Source organism: Globicephala melas, chromosome 3, assembly GCF_963455315.2.
Source record: "Globicephala melas chromosome 3, mGloMel1.2, whole genome shotgun sequence".
NCBI lineage: Eukaryota > Metazoa > Chordata > Mammalia > Artiodactyla > Delphinidae > Globicephala > Globicephala melas.
In genome coordinates, this window is record NC_083316.1 from 123,530,039 (window position 1) to 123,546,102 (window position 16,064).

General features: G+C 37.4%; 1 protein-coding gene across 2 annotated transcripts in view; it reads right to left on the bottom strand.

The window, feature by feature from the left end:
* Window positions 1-2,884: 2,884 nt before the first annotated feature.
* Window positions 2,885-16,064, bottom strand: part of JAKMIP2 (janus kinase and microtubule interacting protein 2) — a 171,755-nt gene continuing 158,575 nt past the window's right edge. For both annotated transcript variants that reach the window (XM_060296408.1, XM_060296407.1), the window contains one exon: window positions 2,885-8,621. The gene's annotated coding sequence lies outside the window, so the exon portion shown is untranslated. The remainder of the gene's footprint in view (window positions 8,622-16,064) is intronic.

The window sequence follows — 16,064 nt, forward strand, 5'->3', positions numbered from 1 at the left end:
TTGTGTTGGCTGCAGTGTCTTACCCCAGCCCCAAATCCCATGTTTAGTTCCATAAGCGTTTGAGAGTCAACCCCAGGTAGGCATGGGAAAGCAAGGAGTAATTTTAAAGATGAGAACAAGCTGCTATGATTTGCACATTAAATCAAGCTGGAAACAACACGTAGGGTAAAAATAAAGAGGACACAAGTGGAAGCAGTTAATTTAACTAAGAAGCTGCTGCAAGGGTTCAGGCGAGAAGCTCTTAATAGAAGTGATGGAGAATAGAAGACAGGTGGGAGAAGTAAGATCAGTAGAACTTGTGAAGGACTGGATGTGGAGGGTGAGGGAAAAGCAGGAGAGAACTAAGCCCATGAATCTATCCTAATTCTGTCTAACAGCTCTCACCGACTTGGGGGAACTAGGAGAGGGAACAGGTCTGGATTCAAAGATTAACTCAGGATACTTAGCAGATGGTGGCTTTTAACGCTCCTGTATTGATTTCTATTTCATTGTTTTGGGGACTTAAGTGCTTTGTCTTACCAGAAGTTCATTGAGAGCAAGGAACATATCTTGTCTTATATCCCTTAGAATGCCTCTTGAAAAAGCACTCTTTTCAAATTGTTAAAAATGTCATTCTCATAAAAATTAATGAGCATGTGTCCAAGTTTTATGTACTCCATTAAATAAAGAAACCAGTAGAATAACTGACCTGATTCGAGAAAGATTTGAAGAATGAGGCAAAGTACGGTGAAAGAAGGCAGTATGCTAGAAACCAAAGTGGTTAATTTGCATATAGGACAAACGCCTCATCTTTGAGTTTTTCTTTTTTTTATCCTGCAGAAAAAAAAAAAAGTCTCACCTTATCAACTTTCTGCAAGTTAGCTTCTAGCTTTACAGGGCTGTAAAACAACGGGGTTCTCATCAATTGCTGCATTTCCCCAGAGTCAAAAGACTTTTCAATTGACATATTAGAAACCACTCTGAAATGAAATTAGAAAGACAAATATTCATCATTTTGCTTTACTTCCATATTTTGAATATTTTTCTACATATTGATACTTTCCTATAGTAGCTCTAAGAATATTTAACGTGCACTTAAAAAATATTGAATTTATACCCTGTGGCTGTACAAAAATACATCTGAGGTGATGTAAATTAAAGGCAAAACTAAAGTAAATTAAAGGCAAAAGAGTGAAATCAATAAAGTAAAAAGAAAATAGAAATAATTGACAAGATTCCATAATTAAATTTTAGATTTATTCATGCATTTCTAGGCAGTCAGGGCAAAATAATTTACATAATAAATTATTTATTTCTTATTACAAAGGAAGAAGAATCTAGTTCTTGAAGTGGCTGTTGTTTTGTTTTCTCCTTCTCCTTCTAAATTCTAAAAAAGGTGTCATATGGAGCTTCATGAAGGTGATATAGATGTAGTGGCCCTTGTTCTCAATATTTTTACAGGAATACAGGCACAGATTCCCAATGCCTCTTTGTTATAGAGCCTATTGATCAAAACCAATGTTTTCACATTTATAAGTGCAGCTGCATGCAAAAATGTATTTGTTAAACACATTTTTATTTGGAGCATTTTCAGTGAGCAAAAAAAGCCTTCATCATTCACTCTGACATTTCGTATGTAAATACAAAGTAGCTTAAATAAAGTAAGCATTCTTTATCAGCCACTGGACACATACTTTACCCATGGGGTAGGTAAGCACTTGACTACACATCTGCACCCCTATGAAAGCTGCTCACCTGTAGGTCAGAGGCACAGCTGTATCATGAGCCCATAGGAGGAGTCCCTTTGTGTGGGCTTTGTATGAACCTAGTGGATGTTTACCTGTCCCACTGGCACTATGGTAGGAAGTGTGTTCCATTAATATTGGTACATATGTATTACTTGCTATGGTAGGAAGTATGCCCCCATTAATATCTCCAAAAGACACCAGGGTACTTTGTTTTGGAGCTAGAAGAAGTCAGTTGAGCTGTTGACACGATTAGCATATTTGAGTTATATACCAAAACTGGAGTTCATCAAAACTTTTCATTTATAACATTAGACAGAATCCATAACAATAACTGCCTATTTCATGGCATGCTGATATGCTTGGTACCTTTCTCATAGAGACTCAGGCAATTGTAAGTCTTCATCAGATAACGTAGTCATGATGTCTTGAGGGCTGGGGTTATGTCTTATTCTCTGTTTTAGGGATCTGACGTGACACAGGAGATGGTTCCTATAAACGGGTAACAGAACTTTAACTTGATGAGTGACACTTTTTGCTAAAGGTAAGAGGTTGCAACTTAAGAACCATTCTTAGCATGGATTTTTCAAGCCCACCCCCAAAGACTAATATTATTTTTAATTGTTCTCAATAGTGACCTATAAAATTATGCCTCACATTGTGCCATATTGGTTCTTTATTTGTTTCACGTATACATGGGTCGTTTCCCACATAAACTGTAAGCTCTTTGAGGGTCGACCCATTCATACCAGGCCATTGGGATGGACACATATTGATGGTCATGTAACAGACGCTTGTTAACTTGTTACATCTAGTGGGTCTACAAGGTAGAGAAAAAAGGTAGGTGGATAAAGGAATAGCTAGAATAAGAATGGCAAATAGCTGGCAAGATTCTTCCCCAAACTATATTCAGAGCAGGCGTGCTAATGACCATAGTTCCCTCCTCATGAGTGAAAATTGTGCCTTGGACTCCTCACCATAGTGCCCCTGGCAGGTACAATAAAAAATTCAGAGTGGATAGATGAGAAGAAACCTATTTACCATCTTTGATGTAGAGTTTGTTCCCCAACATTATACGGATAACCCTGATTTCCCTCACCCTGCTTTTCTAAAGTAGATTAAGAGTTAAAACAAAACAAAAACCTATGGACAATGCAAGATAAAGTTTTTAAAAATGCAGTTTGTTTTATTTTTATATAAACTAAAACACCAGAGCTCATTGATTCCTGTATTAAATACATAAATTATAAAATAACCATTCATAAAACTTTACATACAGTAAGTTGATTCCAATCTCTACGGTAATAACATACAGTACATGTACATGTTTGGTGTACTTCAGAGGATCATTCTGGTGAAACTCAGTGAATTTATATTTTTCTTCCATTGATAAACAAGCACTGAAGCAATATATGGAGTCATGCTAATGAGATGGAGAGAAAGAACCCCAACTGAAGCAGTTGATTGAATGAGAACTCTGAGAAATTGACCCCCTGGCTGCATTAAAACAGTAGACATCTGGGGAATTACGTATTCCCATGCACGGGCTTTGTACTTGAGTCCCCGCAGAACTGTATCGTGGAGGTTCAAGCAGGCATAAACCCTTTACGGAATGAGATTTTTAGATGATAAAAATATGTGACTTTGGGCTAATATTAATACTGTAGATTGTGCTGGACTCTGTTGCTCTTTCCAGAAAAACCACTGGCGTCACCAGAAGGCTAGTTTATGGGCTTGGGTAATTGGAAAACCAATGAGTAGTTCTTTGCCTCAGTCAAAACCAGGGAATAGCAGTAATGGACAGAAGGTAGAGGAAAGAGAGAAGAGACAGGCAAGCAGGGGTAGAGCACAGATACCAGATGCTAAACAAAAACATGAGTTACCCAGCAGCATCAGAAAACCCCTTGCCAGTTCCTCAGTCCTAGGACAGAAGTACACATGTAGTAAGCGCTCACAACCATCATACTATATACAGAATGTATATGTGTATATATCTACATCACATATTTAGAAAAGTGTTTGGATTTTGATCTGCCTCATTGTGGGAAGTTATGATGGTTAATGGGGGGAAATAGGCACATTTTGTGACTTATCCATCAAATATAAGTGACTGCTGTTATCAAGGGATGCTGGGGAGCTGCTTTTGGGAAACTGCATCATCCACACTATAGGAAGTTTGTAGAGGCTTGACTGTAGGCAAAGTTGGACTCCAAGTTGTTTATCTACAGCACTCCCATCCTACAGAACTTTGATATCACAAGGATGGAAATATAAGCATGGGTTCAAAGACCTCAATGCACAAACACAAAGATAAAAACAGGGAACTTCACCCAATCAACCACCTGTACCTCTGAGTTTCATATACTAGGTTGAATATAGCAAATTATAGTCCTTTTATTTTTGCCACATTGCCCCTTGAAGTATATCTTTAGTGATTATGATTAAACATTGGTCTTGTACTCTTAACGATAGAAGATTTATTTAGAAAGAACTAAACTGCCAAACTAAAGGCAGCAAAGGAATGTGAATCTGCTCTGCCTGGTACTGAAATGGGATCACAGAGGATCAACTCCAACTTCTGTTATGTCTGAATCCTCCTGCCACAATGCCTGAGGTTCAGTCTCAGGACAATATATTATATAGAAATGACAAGGCAGTTGAACAGAATGGAAGCTTTTGGCCCTCAAGACCTTTTGACCTACTCTTTTCCCTTTAGAAAGTAGAAGTCCACTTAAGGAGAGGCTTGGGTCCACCCTGGAAGCATTAACTCATGACATAAACAGTCATCTAAGATTTGCTTTGATGACTATCTCTCAAGTTATATCAAACTTTTTCAATATAGCAGATATATACATACACATTCATGTATATATGTATACATATATATACTGTACCATTCTTTGACAGATCAAAAATGCAATTAAATATTTTAAAAATAAAATGTCTATGCTGCCCATCTATTTTGATGTAATATAACACATATGATCCAGTTACTTAGCATCAACACAAAACAGATGAATACTATTTTTACAGTTTCCATGAAAACCTAGGCAGGTTAAAAAGACATCCTTCATTTTAAAACAATGAACTTACGAATTACATCAAAGACATTGAACACATGAATTATACAATGGGTTTACAGAAAAAGTTGACAATAAATAGGCAAAAAGGAACAAATTTGCCAGAGATTTATTTTATATGGAAAACCACAACAGTAAGTTCAAATATTGTAGCAAAAATTTGTTTGGCAAAACTTTATTTCTTCTATTACTAGTGGAAAACGTATGTCCTCATTCTACTCCAGTGATGACCCATGAGCCTTCTACATCATCTCTGTCCTTTAGAAGAACCATGCCACCTACGTGAGCAGTTTTTTTAACAAATGGGAAAAAAAATCAAAGCAAAATTTATTCTTCCACCCCTAAAAACCTTGCTATTGGCAAAAATTTCATTTATATGATGTAAGTTAAAAGGGATTTGATAGTTATTTTTAGCAAATTCTAGTGTTACCTAAAACAAAACTTGGGTGGCCATTAAAAAAAGTTAGACAATTTAGTAATAGATGCTTTCTAGTTTTATAGTCAAATACAGTCTTCTATTTCTTTTTCCTTTCTCATGAAACTTTTCCTGTCCTCAATAGCCGTGTTAAATTGGGACTTTCGTTTTATCTCAAACTATCTTTTTAATATCTTCAGTTAAGTTTATTTTCCAAGAGATGAAGACTTTGTTAAGAAAAATTAAGTAAAATGAACTCTGAAGAATGCTGTTCTGATTTCTGCTAACCCACTGGCCAAATATGTCAGGATAGTTAAGATGTAGAAATTAAAGCAGATATTAAAGACCCAAGTGGGGATCATTTGATCTCTGTAAGAAGTGGAGTCACAATAAACCTCTCCATTATTGAGACACTCTTTTTACGCTTGCTGAACATAGTATGCAAGGGAAGCATTCATTTAGATATGATCCATTTCTGTGGACCCATGAGTGACTGGAACACACATGTAAAATTTTGCTGATGCTTTTTATAATTGTGGAAATGGATAACAGAGAATGTGCCTATCAAAATAGTTAGCCCTACCCCAAGATATGTTAATTTTGAGGATCATGAGTAAGGTACGGTAAAAATACCACCTTTTACCTTAAAATCTTAGAGAAATTTGCTATTCTTTTGGATCTTAAGCTAAATCCCCCTCCTTTTTTTTTTTTTTGCATTTTCCGTAAACACATCTAAAGCTGCTTAGATGGCCATTCTCATGGGCATCGCTCTTGTATGATTTTGTGTGTATGTGATACAATCAGATTTATAGCAGATAAGGTACATGATTAAACTACATTATTTTAATAAATATTTCTGATTGTTCAAACCCCAGTCAGTGCTTGGATATAAAATTTAGCCTACAAGTTTCTTGGTGGGGAAAGCAAGATGAAGAGGAAGAAAGTAGGTTTGGTGGAGCAGATGGGGTATGAATTTGCTCAGATGCACACTGGAATGGCCAATGGAAAAGTCGTCTAAGACATGGGAGAGTAATTTATCCTCTTCCATATGTTCTGACTGAGATTTGAAAGTGTTGGGTCACAAACTGTAGTAGCACCCTTTTTCATATTGCCTGCACAATGCATGTACTATTCATACTTAATATGGAACCTACCCAGTTGAACAAAGAATCCAGCAGAAGGATACTTATATTGTATATTCCCAGTAGGACATCTCACAAGACCTCCCCCTCCAAATGAAAGGGATAATTAGACTAATTATGTGATATTCTCAGTTCACTTCAAATCTTAATTTCATGGCTGGCTCTCCTATGATAAAAGTGGAGTTTTGTATTATGGCATGCATATACAGTAAGGAGAGCTAGAAAATGCTTATCATTGAAATTACACATTCTTCTAACTTGTTCAATAGCATGAGAATGATCTATTTACTATAGGTGATTAGGGATCCTGGTTCTGGATCGCTCGATCTTTATTGCTAGTAATTGATGGGAAAGCTTCAGTGCTACCGTGCTTAGATTGAACCAAACTGAAGCACTATTTTATTACACAGGGGACTCTTTCTCAACAACACAAGAAAGTCAAATATAGCAGTCATTATAATTACAAAGCACTTTGTGCTACTTTAAGCACCTCTTGTTCCAGAACTGCAAAAAAACCTCAAAAAACAAAAAAGAAAAAACAAACAAACAAAAAACCTTTATGAAAAAGCATTTTAACCTCATTTTGCAGACGAGGAAGCTGAGGCACAGAGAGGTTCAGTGACTGGGCCAAAGATACCTGGGTCAGCAGTAAATATAAGAACAAAAAGTGGGATTCCCGCATTGTAGCTTTTCTTGTACATTCTTCAGTTATTGTTCTGGCTTTGAAAATGCCAGTGCTAAAACTGAAGAATAAGATACTGAACCCATGTATGGAAGAATTTGTGTAGCATTTCACAGAAAGAGTTTCTGGTTCCCTACACACATTCTTAATGCATGGGAATGCTAGCCCTGTAAATAAAACGCTGACAATTTGAAAAATTGAGGCTGTTTTGTTATCTACAGTAAATGAGGCTAAAATTAGTTTTTCAGGAACATTTATTTGCTCTCAGAGCTGAATCCAAGACTCAGTATTACATAACCTAGGAAAGTACCAGTCTTCTAATTGTCTCTGGTAGAAAATGACCTTATCAGTAACACAATGTTACTTTTATATAAAAAAGTAGAGCTACCTTGTTGCTGTCAGATCTCTGGGGAAAAAGAAAAACGTTATCAGTCTAAATGACAAGAGGTCAGAATGCTCTAAGCATATCAGGATACTTCTAAAAATAATCATAATTTCATTTAATAGTCACATCTCTGTGGTAAATTCAACTGTTGGTAGAAGTTTACTTATCGCCTCTATTTGTATCAAATCACATAACATGTTATTTGCAGGCAATTTTAAGCAGCCATTTGAAGACCAGTATTTTGGAAATGGAAGTATTCAGAGGTGCCTCTGGCCCTATAGTCGTTGACATTCTAAACAGAACTAAGTCAGGGAGCTTGTGATTTAGAGCATCATCTTCTTAATTTTCAATATGAATGAGATCAGTTTGTTGCTCGTGGAGGACCACAGATGTGACAGAAGGCTAAGGAAGCATCAACATCTGTTGTTATTTCGTATGTTGCATTCGCCTGGGTCTTTCACTTTGGTTGCCAGTTTAGTCGGGGTCACTGTGATCCACTTCTCATCTGTCATGTGTGGAATGCATTCCACAAGCTCCACCGTTTGCAGAAAAACAAACCAGACACTGCTTTTCTTCTCACTCAAATTGCAGATGTCTCAGTTCCTGAGTTTTAAACAATAATAAAGACAGAAAAGCAAATCCCTGTAGTAAGAAACCAGACTTTTCAAATGAAACATTTTATTGTAAATAGCTCCTCATGGGTATTCCTCGTGCTTCAATCCCCACCCACCCTTATTTTTTTGTTTGATTTTTTAAAATGATGTTTATTTCAGGACTAGTGATTCCATGGGGTGTAGTGTTACATTAAAATGACATCCCCTGCACAGCAGGGGTAGAATGTTTCTTTGTAACTTTGGTTCCATGCCCAAGACACATCTTTGCTTGATCTGCTGAAACTGTTTCCATTGCTGAATTGTTTTCTTCTCGCAATCTATGTTTATAGTTCTTTCCTTCTGGTTTGACCTATACATGTTTCATTAAATGCAGCATATATTGTAGATTTTCAACAGGGTCATGTAGGAACTGTCAAGTAAGAAACCTTGAATAATGGCTTTAAAATACACAGTTGTAGTCCTGGCTACATTATAGTTCTAAGCTTTTGATCTCCCTTTCACTGCTGTAAACATTTCTGCCATCTTTGAAGGTTTAGAAGTATCTGCTTTTCTGCGGTCTTATCCGTGTTTTCGGTTACTCTGTAAAACAGACGGAGAAATTCTTTAATCATCACTTCTGTCAATAGCTGAAACAGAATAAAAGCACAAACTCTTTTTTTAGAAGAAAAAACCATCTTTTATTTTTTACCACCTCTTGGAACTGCATGATCTTGTGCATGTTATATAAAGAAAATCTCTAAGCTTAATTTCTTTAATTTAAAATGAGAGAACAGAAGTATCTATTTCAAGGGTTACTGCAACGTAAGGCATGTAAAGCAATTAACAGTTCTTGTCTCATATAAGTGGCCTGAAATATTAGCTGTTATCATTATTGCCTTCTTCTCTGGGACCTTCTAAGCCAATGCCTTGAGAAGCTCAATTAAAATATAATTTTCATTTTATTGTATTTTAAAAAATTTTATTGAAGTATAGTTGATTTACAATGTTGTGCTAATTTCTTCTGTACAGCAAAGTGACTCAGATATATATATATATATATATATATATATATATATATATACACATATATATATTCTTTTTCATATTCTTTTCCATTATGGTTTGTCACAGATATTAAATACTGTTCACTGTGCTATACAGTAGGACTTTGTTGTTTATCCATCCTGTATATAATAGTTTGCCTCTGATAATCCCAAACTCACATTCATTTCCTCCCTTAAACCCCTCCCCCTTGGCAAACACAAGTCTGTTCTCTATATCTGTGAGTCCGTTTTTGTTTCATAGATATGTTTAGATTCCAAGTATAAGTGGTACCATATGGTATTTGTCTTTCTCTTTCTGACTTACTTTGCTCAGTATGATAATCTCTAGGTCCATCCATGTTGCTGCAAATGGCATTATTTCATTCTTCTTTGATGGCTGAGTAATATTCCATTGTGTGTGTGTGTGTGTGTGTGTGTGTGTGTGTGTGTGTGTATATATATATATATATATATATACACACTACATCTTCTTTATCCATTCATTTGACAATGGACATTTAGGTTGCTTCCATGTCTTGGCTATTGTAAATAGTACTGCTATGAACATAGGGATGCATTTATATTTTTGAATTTGCTGGATCATACAGCAACTCTATTTTTATTTTTTTGAGGAACTTTCATACAACCCTAGTGGTTGTACCAATTTAAATTCCCACTAATAGTGTAAGAGGAGTCCTTTTTCTCCACACCCTTTCCAGCATTTGTTATTTGTAGACTTTTTAATGATGGCCATTCTTACTGGTGTGAGGTGACACCTCATTGTAGTTTTGATTTTCATTTCTCTAATAATTAGCGATGATGAGCATCTTTTCATGTGCCTATTGGCCATCTGTATGTCTTCTTTGGAGAAAGGAGAAATGTCTATTTAGGTCTTCTGCCCGTTTTTTTGATTGGGTCGCTTTGTTTTTTTGTTGTTGAGTTGTATGAGCTGTATGTATATTTTGGAAATTAAGCCCTTGTCAGTAGCATAAGATACTATTTTAAAAGCCGGTCTATCTATGTTTTACAGTGACTTACTTTTATGTCACAACAATTGTATTTAATGGCAGATGGTCTCTACCCCAAGGCCCTGACCTGAGGATTCCTTGGGAATTTTGCCACACAGATTTCCTGTTTGGTCTCAGAGTATCTCTGAAAAGGTATTTCCCTGGGCTATGCCAGTCAAGTCTCCTAGCTCTGTTCCTCTTTAAGTCCATGTGTCTGGGTTTTTGCTTGGGTAGAAGTTTAGGACATAATATGCTATTCCAATAAAAGCCAGAAAATGGCACAGAGCACATGTTACCACGTGCTGCCTAAGGACATGGCCTTTAGAATGTGAATGGCATGGATGGAGAAAATGGGATTTCCATGGAAAAGTCATTTAAATTCTCCAAGGCTTAATTTCCCTGTCTATAAGGTAAAGGTACTAATTCTGTAGCAGGATTTTACTGGCACTCCAGAAATAGTGACCAAGATGCAAAGTGGTGGAAAAGGGGGCATGTAGTACCTTAAGGATGCTTCCAGTCCACCATACAGAGGCAAATTAGAGATTTGCCAAAGAAATTCCTGCCATAGGTGCCATAGGTGCAAGTTCGAAATATTTCGAACTTGTATTTGCAGAGCCACTTTGTCTACTTCCAAAGACTAGATTAGACTGAGATGAAAGAGTGACCGAGTCACAGAAGAGAACCAGTGGGAAGGAACTGCAGTGGTTGGGATGAAAGTACACTGTGGGAGGGAGGGGAGGGTGCTAAAAGGTGGTGCTGGCACAAAGGAGACTTGCATTCTATTGCTCAAACACAGAGCAATGCTCATCTATTTCTCATCCTCCTTTGTCTATCTAGGCAGAGAACTGGAGAGGAATGGCAAGGCGAGACGGGGCAGTAACTTCCTTCCCAACAAGAAGCTGAGGCCAGTACCACCAATGATGAGATCCAGAGTCTCAGTGGAAGGGCTTGGGCCCCAGCCAGGCAGGGGATAGTGCAATGGGCTTCTAAAGAATTCACACATATGACCCTCCAAATGGCCCCATCACCTCTCATAGAAAATACAACAAGAACTGGTCAGTAATAGCCAGAAAAACAGCTTCAACCACCAGGGAGGGGGCCATAACCACTGCCCATGGGTTGAGAGGCATGGATCATTTTCCCTCTTCCTCTTCCCTGCCCTCCAGAAGAGCTGAACCTTGCAGAGGGCAGAGGAAGAGACCTCTTAGAGCCAGCTCGTGCACCTCCTTCACCATGGGGATAAGGGAAGAAATGAGATGAAGCAGAGACTGAAGCTGAATTTTTAAATTAGGCTAGACTTTCAAGAACTGGAAATGACTGGGGAAAACAAACTGGGGAACCAACCTAAGATTTAATTAAAGGATGAGAGAGGGAAATAAGTGAAAGCCTTGGTTTGATAAAAATAGATTGCAGGGCTTCCCTGGTGGCGCAGTGGTTAAGAATCCGCCTGCCGATGCAGGGGACACGGGTTTGAGCCCTGGTCCGGGAAGATCCCACATGCCGCGGAGCAACTAAGCCCGTGCGCCACAACTACTGAGCCTGCGCTCTAGAGGGTGCGAGCCACAACTACTGAGCCCATGTGCTGCAACTACTGAAGCCCACGAGCCTAGGGCCCGTGCTTCGCAACGAAGAGAAGCCACCGTAGTGAGAAGCCCGTGCACCGCAACGAAGAGTAGCCCCCGCTCACCGCAACTAGAGAAAGCCCACACGCAGCAACGAAGACCTAACACAGCCAAAAATAAATAAATAAATTTATTTAAAAAAAAAATAGATTGCACTCAGACTTACATCCCACTGAGATGAGAGCCCCAAACAACTCGTTACAGCTATAAGATTCCCATAATCCCTGGTAAAGAAGAGAACTAGTCTGAATGTGTATAAAAGATGCTTTAAGGTGTGTGTGTGTCTGTGTGCGTGTGCACGCTCTCTCTATAAATATATATGTATATACATACACACACACACACCCAGTGTGTTTTTATATATAAAATAAATATGTAACATAAAAGTCTTCTACTTGCAAATTTTCAATTTATATATATAACCTCAGAGATAAATCCTAAATTCTGTTTCAAAGCACATACGCACCATTTCTCCCCGTCACAACTGAAGTAAAGCCCATCATTTGAGTAAAACCATGTTGGTTTTAAAAAACAAATGGATTTATAGGCAGTCTCCCAGAATGTTAAATTTCTGCAAATTGAGTATCTATAAAAGGAACTATGATTTCTACAGCAAAGCCAGGTTTATTCAAACTGGCACTATGAATAACTGAAGTAGTATCCAATGCGTCACCACACATGACCCATTTTCAATGACCTAAAGGTCAGTATGCTATAACTAAAACTGTATAAAATACAAATCCATCTTTGATTCAGAAGGCCCTTCTGGATATTACAAAACCTCAGGGATTCTTTTGAATGTATTGCTCTACAGCGCTGAGCTTTAGTTTCCTCCTCTGTAAAACAGTGACTGCAGTCATCCCTTCTGAGAGTTTATGACATGCCACCAGACTCTAAGTTGATGAATACAGTGATGTCATTTCTGACCTCTGACTCCAGTATCCAAGTACCTGCTGCATTGCTCGGTTCACAGGAGAAACTTAGCAAATATGTGCCGAGATCAATTGATAGGCTACTTATGTTCACTGTTCTTTAGAGTCTTCTAACTGTTAGAAGTTGGTTCAGATCCTTTATGGACCACGTACTTAGAGGCGCATTGATTAACAAACTGTAGCTAACTCCTGTTCTCTGGTTATGACAAATAGCCAAAACTCATGAACAGCAATCACGCCCTATTCCTGACTTCCACATATGCTTTTCATGGTAAAGGGTACCACCATCTAACCAGTTATACTGTACCATCCGGGACCCTAAGGGCCATTCCCAATACTTTTCAATCTATCAACCCTTATATACAACTTATCGTACAGTATTCAATAAATGGTAGCTGTTATTCTTACTTCCATTTTATAGATGAGGAAACTGGTATGGAGGATTGTTAGATAATTGGTCCTTGAGAATCCTAGTAAAGAAGATAAAAATATTGAATGAAACTTAACTGAAGCTAGAGGATCAAGGAAGGCTTCCCTGAGTCCGTAATTTTACAATGAGATGGGAAGGACAAATGGACATTAACTAGTTGATGGTGCTGTTGGAAATGTGGTCCAGGTAGAGGGAAGCACGTCTCAGAATGCATGATCTAAAACAGAACGCTTGGTGTGTCCTAGGAACTTGGCTTTTAATGATCCTTTCTATGGGCTAGGTACTATATTGGTTACTTTACTTATATAATATTACTTAATTCTCAGAAAAATAGTAGATGCTATTACTTGCTAATTTTTAGTTAGGAAATTAATGTTTGGAGGGGTATAATAGTATCTATTTTCCAGAACTGTTGTAAGTATTACATAAAATAATGGACATGAAATGTACTTTTTCAACTGCAAAACAGGATGTCCTCTTCCTTATTATAGTATCATTACTATCATTAAAAATGCATTTATTGATTGTCAACTATGTGCTAGACACTGTCTAGGTATTTGAGATACAAGAGTAAAGAAAACATCTATGGTCTTTGCCCTCATGAACTTTATATGCAAGGAAGGCGAGAGGCAGTAATTAAAAAACAAAACAAAACAAAACCCAAAACTCCAAATGCATATAACATTTGACTGGGAGTGAAATCTAGGAAGACTTCCCTGAGGGAATCACAAGTGAGCTGAGATCTGAAGGATGAGTGAGAAGGTGTTCACTAGATAAAGCAGCACAGAAAGTATAGTTGTTCCTCCGTGTCCATGAGGGATTGGTTCCAGGACCTCCCACCAAAATCCAAGGATGCTCAAGTCCCTTATATAAAGTGGTGTGGTATTTGCATATAACCTATGCACATTCTCCCATATACTCTAAATCACCTCGAGATTACTTACAATACCTAATACAATGGAAATGCTATGTAAATAGTTGCCTGCATGCAGCAAACTCAAGTTTTGCTTTTTTGGAACTTTCTGGAATTTTTTTTTCCGAGTATTTTCCATCCACAGTTGGTTTAATCCAAGAATGCGGAACCTGTGGACATAGAGAACTGACTCTACTCTGCACACAAGGGCTGAATGGGCAGACCTCTGTGGTAGGTGGAAGGGAGTATAGCTCATCAAGGGAAATCCTGCAACAACACAAGGCCTCAGTTAGTCTGTAGTTAGATCAGACAGGGCTTTTTTGGCCACATTAAGGAACCGTGATTTGATCCTAATGGTGATGTTTTCCCAGGAAGGGGGCATGATTAGATTGGTGTTTCCTAAAACTCATTCGGGCTGCTGTATGAATAGTGAGTTATGAGAGTGTCTGAGGAGAAGCACTGACTCCAATAAGTAAGATATCACCCCTGCGGAGCTGGGGGAGAATATATTTATGTATTCTTTCCTCTGTTCACTCATTCTTTAAGTTATTCTCCAAACGACATATAAAGAACAAACTGGATAGTTATCTTGGTGTTACATTACTATGCTATCCAGGGCCCTGATCTAACAGGTCACAAATCTGCTTTCACCTTCATTTACCCAGCTAGTTATTCATTCATACATCTGCCCTTCAGTCCATCTGTCAATTTAAAATTTATTCAGCACCTAAGTAAATATAAGGCACTGTTGTAGACACTGAAGATACAAAGATGAATACAGCATAGGCCCTACCCTATGCTATACTAACAGTCTAATGTGTGAGACGGATAGGGAAACAATTTTAATACGACTAGATAAAGGCTAATGGATATGTTTACATAAAGGAAGGGCTGATTAGCTAGCATATAATGCTGCATCAAATGGACTTCTTTTACCAATATAAAAGAACAAGGAGCAAAATTCTCCGATTTTAAACAACGTATATTGTAGATATTGGTCAATTGCCATTTGTTTTCCACATGTTACCTATAGGCATTAGTGGGAAGAGGGATTGAAAAAAATGTAAATGTAATAAGAAATAAACATTCGTATATTTTAATGGAGAATTTGTAACTAATCAGCTGTGGCTGTTTTTATAATACAGCATTTATTGTTAAGTTTTTTTGGGATCAGAACAACAACGCAATATTATGTGCCTTTTAACATGGTTTATGTTACTAGACAACAGGAAGTGAAAATATTGAGCTATCAAGTTCAAAAATTCATGGTTGACACCAGAGAAGTATCATTAAAAATGAACTAGAATATGTGGATGAAGAATCACGCTCACCTGTTCTCTGTCTGGTCTTCCCAACTTCAAAATGAACAAAGCTGGTTCTGTTTTGTTCTTCACTAATCCATCCCTCCTCAGAAGAGGAGGATTTTCAATGGTCATTGTAACCTGGATGTAACAACTAACCTGGTGATAGCTATTTCTGCAGTCCTCTCATTTTCTTGTTTCCTTTGCCTTCCTGTGTAAGTGTCTAACATGGAAGAATTAGTGGTACACTATTTATTAGAATAAAAATACAGAATACTTGGAGGAAAGAAATACATGAAGGAGATTAAGAGGTACAAACTTCCAGTTGCAACATAAACGAGCCTTGGGTATGAAATGTACAATGTGGGGAATATAGTCAATAAGTTGTAGTATCTTTGTATGGCAGCTTGTAACTAGACTTATTGTGATTGTCATTTTGAAATGTACAGAAATATCGAATCACTATGTTGTGTAACAGGAACTAACATAATGTTATAGGTCAGTTATACTTCAAAAACAAGCAAAGAAACTCATAGAAAAAGGGATCAGATTTGTGATTACTAGGGGCGAGGGGTAGGGGGAAGAGGTACTGGATGCACAATCAAAAGGTACAAACTTCCAGTTATAAATAAGTTCTAGGGATATTATGTACAACATGATAAATATAATTAATGTGATTGTATATTATATATAAAAGTTGTTGAGAGTAAATTCTAAGAGTTCTCATCACAAGAAAAAAATTTTTTTCTATTTCTTTAATTCTGTAGATGCTCACTAAATTTACTGTGATAATCA